Here is a 6937-nt window from a genome sequence, read left to right as displayed (position 1 = left end):
GCGTTCGCCCGTACGTGTGTCGTGACAATGTAACACTCTTTCGCACACCGTGTTAAAAACTTACAACTTGTCGTACTTGTGCTTTCACCACATAGTATAAATATTATAACGTTCACAACTTAATTTTAGAAAAACTTTGCCCCAAGGTTTACAATGAACGCCTGCACATATTTTATAATCAATAGTATTTTGCGTATAAATTGCTGTAAAATAAAGTAAAAGCACCCCACTTTCGAAAACTAAAATGAATAAAATGAAATTACGAACAAAATGATGAAACATTGATTTGTTTTCTTTAGCTTACGATGAATACTAAGACTTAATAACAAAATCGAAAACGCTGTTTTGTGTTAGACACGTGCCTGAGTTAGGTTTATGAAAAAGCTGTATTACAAGTCACCAGGTTTCCACTCTACAGATGAACAATAAAGTTACAGCATAGTGGTTGTGTTAGGTACTAGAAAAAATTATAAATAATGAAGTTAATATTGTTAAATAGCGCTTAATAATAATGACAACCTCTAAGACTAATAATTAAAAAACATTAATTTTACGTGAGTAATTATTTAACTAATGCAAGTTTTTTTTAATGTCACCAAGTGACAGGACAAACTGATCGTGCGTCTACTGATAAGCAACACGCATGTCTATAAGAGTTGTAGTGCCACTCAGAGCTTTAAATCACAAAGATCTGAGGGGCACTGCCACTGCGCCCGCCCTGGACATTAAGTTGACAAGTCCCATGTGCCTGTAATTTCACCAGCACCGTTAAGTACCCTTCAACTTCCACATTACTGCATGGTCACAGAAATAGGTAAGGTGGCAGTATTTACCTGAAAGATCTCTTACACAAGGTGCTCTACTGCTAATAATTATATATTACATTATTATTCAAAAAGATATCTTGGCGTTTATACCAAGATGTTCAAAGTCATATACTAATGACTAAATTAAGTTTATAATACTCTAAATTTAGTAAATGACAAAAGACAATGTATATCAACACAAGCCTAGATTTTAGGTCAGGAGAGTCGCCCCTCGCGCAAAGCAATCCCCGCGTTGTAAATTAATATAAATTAAATAAGAACAGATATTCGGGTATGTCGTCACCGATGATGACTGACGGGTCAGCGGGCGGCGCGGCGTGTCTTTAAACCGTCCGTCGGGCATTTTTTGGGACAAATATTAATTTAATAAACAATAGGGCGTCAGTTGAAAACCAATTTTTCTTCAAAAGTTATTTGAATGAATTAATGAAATGTTTATTATTTATTGCACATACAATTACAGTTAAAATACGATACAATAGCTTATAATAGTAATAGTAGTAGTAAGTTAATGTGCAACAGGCGACTTTATTGCTAGCAATTTTTTCCAGCCGACCTCAGTAGAGACATTTGGGATAAATTTTGCAAAACGGGGTGAAACCAAAGAATAACACACAAGTTAGATTTTATATTTTATTTTAGATTGTAGCCTGTTATCAGGATTTTATATGCTCGGGTGAAGTACACGCTATCGTGTCACAAAATAGCACATTCTTTACTCAAAACCGTTATTTAATAGTGAATACTTAAACCAAACCAAACCATCTTTTTCCGCTTCTCCTCCAGTGACTCGAATTAAGTATAATTGGAAATAGTGTAGACCCTTAGTTCACAAAGTGGTCCAGGTGGACCCCCAGAGGTCCACGGGAGACTCGACGGGGGTCTACGTCGGCGTGACAAAAAAATGGGGGTTCACAATCCGTAAACGGGTTCCACGAAAATTTATCTGCTTTCGATAGTGAAGAACTAAAATGTTGGCTTGACTTCGCCTATCAATACAGGCAGATAATATTTTAAGATGCTCAGCGACTGTTACTTGTAAAAACTTGCATATTCCATATTCAATACAACGTGTCTTTACTTTTTTGACATCCACTCACAAAACAATCAATTAAATTCTGACTTTTTTTCTCGAAAACTATTAATTTGTGGTTGGAACTCAGCAATTTGCGTTGCAAATTTCCATAGTTAGATCTAACCTTCACATTCTTTGTCGAGTTTTGGGAAAATGGTAGAAATGTAGCTACGGGGGGTCCACCGGAACCAGCTAAATTTTGAAAGTCGTCTATGAGAAAAAAGTCTGGGAACCACTAGTCTAGACATATAACTGAATTCTTCGCACTTCCCAGGACGAACACTTTCACAAGAGCTCTACCGCTACTAAAGATGGTATGCAATGGAATAGGTTAACCTCTTCGTGTATTACATTGTAGCCGCAATATATTTGAAACAATATAGCAAAGTAAACCAATACACGGGAGCAAAAATAATATTGCGCATGTGTTCCTTTGACTCCTTTGCAGCGAATCTCATATTTGCTCAGACATATTTACCTCTTTACAAAACCAGTATATATTAAATAACAGGCGGGTAATCTTTTTTACGTAAATTGAAGTCGCGTATGGTTAGCTGCCTTGTCTAGAATAAAAGAACTGAAAGCCGTTTGAAAGATTTGATATTAACCTTACCTATTTCTGCCGCCAAACAATAATGTTAGCATTACTGTATTACTGTTTTGAAGGGTAAGAGTGCTGGTGAAATTACAGGCACATGGGACTTGTCGACTTATGTCTCAGGGTGACGGACGCAGTGGCAGTGCCCCACAGATATTTGCGATTTAAAGCTTCTAGTGGCACTGCAACTGTTATTTACAGGCGTGTAGCTTTGAAAGGGTTATAACCCTAACTAGCCGTGAACAGGTTCACGGTAATGAATCGGGAAACTTCCGGTCCACAAAATTTATTAAAGAAGTAAAGTTTAAAGAAAGGGCTGTAACAATAAAAAGGTAAATGTAAAAAAACAGGTACAACCATTGATTTACAAATAAATGAACGACGGGTCTAATACAAAAACCACGAAAAAAATGTCCCAAGTCAACCTATTTATACGTAGTGACATGTAAAGGAATATGAAAAAGCTAAAACGTTGAATTTAAATTGTAATGTCATCGCAGTACTGTCTAATTTTGCTTGCTTCGCTGTCAGTCGAACAAACGAAGACTAAAGCGTGAATGACGCTCTGTATACGATTTTAACGCCCTATAAGTTCGGACACTTTTTAGCGCGGACCCGACGACCATATAATTGTAAGTCAATGGGTACAACTGTATAAAACACTCCCTACACTTTATTATTAAGGCACTTACCCCTAAATGGGCCGAGTAACTGAATTACAGATATACATAGGTACACGAAGGCTGTAGACTTATAAATTATTACACATGATTTAGCTTATTTAATGATTATAAACGTAGTAAAGAACCAAGATTAGCGATTATTCGCGATGGAATTTGGAACAGCTCCGACTGTTGTGGCGGTCGAGTTGGGAGTGACCGTGGTACGAAAACAAAATGAGAAAGTGAAGGAAGATGGAACAATTCAAATTTAAAATTTAAATACGTGTAAAATAAAAATGATAGGATACAAGCGTAGAGAGCATATACAAAGTGGTGAGATTACGGTGTAAGGAGGTCACACCGTCACAGCTTACCACCAGGCGCACGACTTATTCGCCCCATCACTTGGGAGCACATTAAAAAAAATAACAACTATTTTTGGATATAAACGGATGACTATACAAAAGGTCAACCTGAAAATCACATTTATAAATATATTTTGTATAGTCGCTTAATAAAGAATCAAGTATGAATAGCGACATCTCTCGCCAGGACTGGTAGCTGTAAAGGTACTAACTGGGTGATAAATCTGTAATAGATTTCTCATAGATGGCGCTACGACTAAAAAGTCGTTGAAAGACCAAGTACCAAGACACGACACAAGCACATAGAAAAATTCGTGAGGTCCGTTGGTTCGTTCCGTGGCTTAGTTGGTATAGCGTCTGGCACGGTATGCAAGAAGACGTCGGTTAGAATCCGACCGTATCGAAGGAATTTTTGCTGAGTGTTTTTTCTGAGTGTTCGATCTTTGTATTAATAATTATAACAAACTAGTGGAGTAATTTCACAAAAAATAATTGAATATCAATTCAATAAAAATTTAATGAAAGAATCATGAAGGAGTATATTTAATATATTCGAGGGGTGGTGGCCTATGTTAAAAACAATTTAGGATGATTCCTGTGATCTTAGTAGCAATAGAGTTCCTTATGAAAGTGTTCGTCCTGGGAAGTACTGCCACCTTACCTATTTCTGCCGCCAAGCAATAATATTAACAATACTGTGTTCCGGTTTTAAAGGGTAAGGATGTTGGTGAAATTACAGGCACATGGGACTTGTCAACTTATGTCCCAGGGTGACAGGCGCCGTGGCGGTGCCCAAAAGATCTTTACGGTTTAAAGCTCTGAGTGGCACTGCAACTGTTGACTGTGGACAGGCGTGTAGCTGACCATCACGCGCACGACTTGTTCGTTCCGTCACTAGATGTTATAAACTATATAAAATACTTCATCTGACATTTGTCATAGGGATGGGATAAAGGTGGTAGATTTCTTGTGTATTTGATTTTTGAAACAAAAGTACTCTCTTATAGTTTTATTTTTCTGACGTATTCTGAACGATATACACAGAGATGTGTATTTTGTTTTGTATTATATTGAAGGCATAAAACACACAATTATAATTGAAATGCAATTTCAATACATAGTTAAAAAAAATTCAAAATACATTTATCATAATGAATTTACAAGTTTGAAAAAAGTACTAACACTGACATGTCAATCCATTGCCTATAATTAAAATTCATATTTATAATATTCAATAAGAATGAATAAACGCAATATACATTTATTCATTAAATTACCGCAAACTTTCACCGATACCCCTCATCTCTAGCACATGCAGTGTAATGAAGTAACCTTGTAGTAAATGTAAGCAGTATTTAATTGATAAATGTTTTTATAATATAAATGATTATATGAATACGAGATGGATTTAGGGCCCAATTATAATTGCTTTTATATCTAGTAAGATTACATAAGATTACAGATGTGTTTGACTAATTTATGTTATTATTGACTTTCATTCATTTTTGACATGCATTTTATGGAAGCTTAGAAATGTAAATTATGTAAGTTTGACATTAACATGATTTTTCGCTTTATTTTTGACATTGTTAATTTTTACTACTTTTTATTATATTTTTTCTTTGCATGTTTACTAGTTATTGACAGTTTTTAATTATAATATTTTGTACATTATGCGACCACCACTAATTATATTTGTATGTTTCGACGAAACTGGTTGTAGTAGCACTGTGAATGTATTGAACTGATCTAATGAACTTATTGTACCTACTTCCACAAATAAATCGATCTTTATCTTTATCTTTGCCCGAAAATAATTAATGAATTTAAAAAAATAATGTATTTCCCCCTTAGGTATTTCTCAAAAGTCAACATTGATCTGGTGTTATTTTTACTTTAATTTAATGTAGGTATTTGCTTTAACAAAGGCAACTCTATACTGAGAATATAATATCAATTATAATCTCAGTACAGAGTACTAAAAAAACCGAACTCAGAAGTCCTTCATCACCTAGTTTGCCACCCTTAGAGATGGAATATTTTCTTCAAATTTAAAAGGGACTACTCTATTAAAATAGAATCCTCAAAATCGGTTCACAAATGCCATTAGTTATCGCGCAACATACATACAAATAAAACACAGAGTCGAATTGAGAACCTCCTGCTTTTTTTGAAGTCCGTTTAAAAGTTTGTAAAACTATGGTAAAAGTAGATTATAACGACCCCTCCTACGTAAAGTATCGTATGTTGAAATTAACAAGTTTACAGGAGAGCGTTTTAAAGTTTTCAATTCACTGAAATGAGTCTAATTTTAAAATAAATTGTGGTTGTTCATCTAACCGACGAATCTGGGATTTTATAGTACTCTATGTGAGAACGAGCTTTACCGAAGTAAACTTGGCAATTTCGACATACTATACTTTACGTAGGAGGGGTCGATTATACGTAAATTAGTAGGTACACGCCGTTACAAACTTTTATGAACTATCACAGGAATCATCCTAGATTCTTTTTTAGTATAGTAGGACGAACGGAAACGATTGCTTCTCAATTGATTGGTTGACAGTTCGAGTTGTTGCAGCAACCTTAACTTTTAGATTATATAAATTTGTGAACGTTTAATTGTAATAACGCTCGCTAACGATGAAGTTAAAGTCATGATGGAACTTGGAACATGATGAAGAAAATTCATAAAGGAGGAGTTTTGGCCGAAGGGTGTCGTACACCGGCGATTCCGAGGTCGGTTACCGGACACCCGCGTTGCGTCACACGTCACAGTCCATATCCGTGTAAATAACTAATGGTTTATTATATTATTACGTACGTTAGTCTGTAGTAATTATTCATGAGTCTATGTAACCTGGGTATAAATATTTTTTTTTTACTCTATGCCCAGCAGTGAGATGTGTATTGGGATGATGATGATGATGTCCTGCCCTGTTATATCTTTTGCCGCCGAAAACTATCGGATCTATTTCATTGTCACAGGCTCGTTTTTTTTATAATATCAAGTGACGGGACGAACTAATCGTGCGCCTGAAGGTAAGCTACACGCCTGTCCATTGCATTACCACTCAGAGCTTTAAATCGCAAAGATCTAAGGGCCACTACCACTGCACCCGTCACCCTGAGACATAAGTTGACAAGTCCTATGTGCCTGTAATTTAACTGCCTCCATGGCTGAACGGTTACCATGCCGAACTGCCACGCAGAGGATCCATGTTCGGGCCGGGAGAAATATGTGTAGGGCCTACATTTATTTATCTCGGGAGTTTGGGTGTAATTTGTGGTTGTCTATGTGTGTGTCAATGACACCCTCGACACAGGGTTTTCCCTAGTGCGGGACTATGTTTAGAGTGTGCGTTATTATTATTATTATTATTATTATTATTATTATTATTATTATTATT

Source organism: Hyposmocoma kahamanoa, unplaced genomic scaffold (genome assembly GCF_003589595.1).
Source record: "Hyposmocoma kahamanoa isolate Upper Pololo Valley unplaced genomic scaffold, ASM358959v1 134, whole genome shotgun sequence".
NCBI classification, from domain to species: domain Eukaryota; kingdom Metazoa; phylum Arthropoda; class Insecta; order Lepidoptera; family Cosmopterigidae; genus Hyposmocoma; species Hyposmocoma kahamanoa.
Note: the sequence above shows the minus strand (reverse complement) of the source record.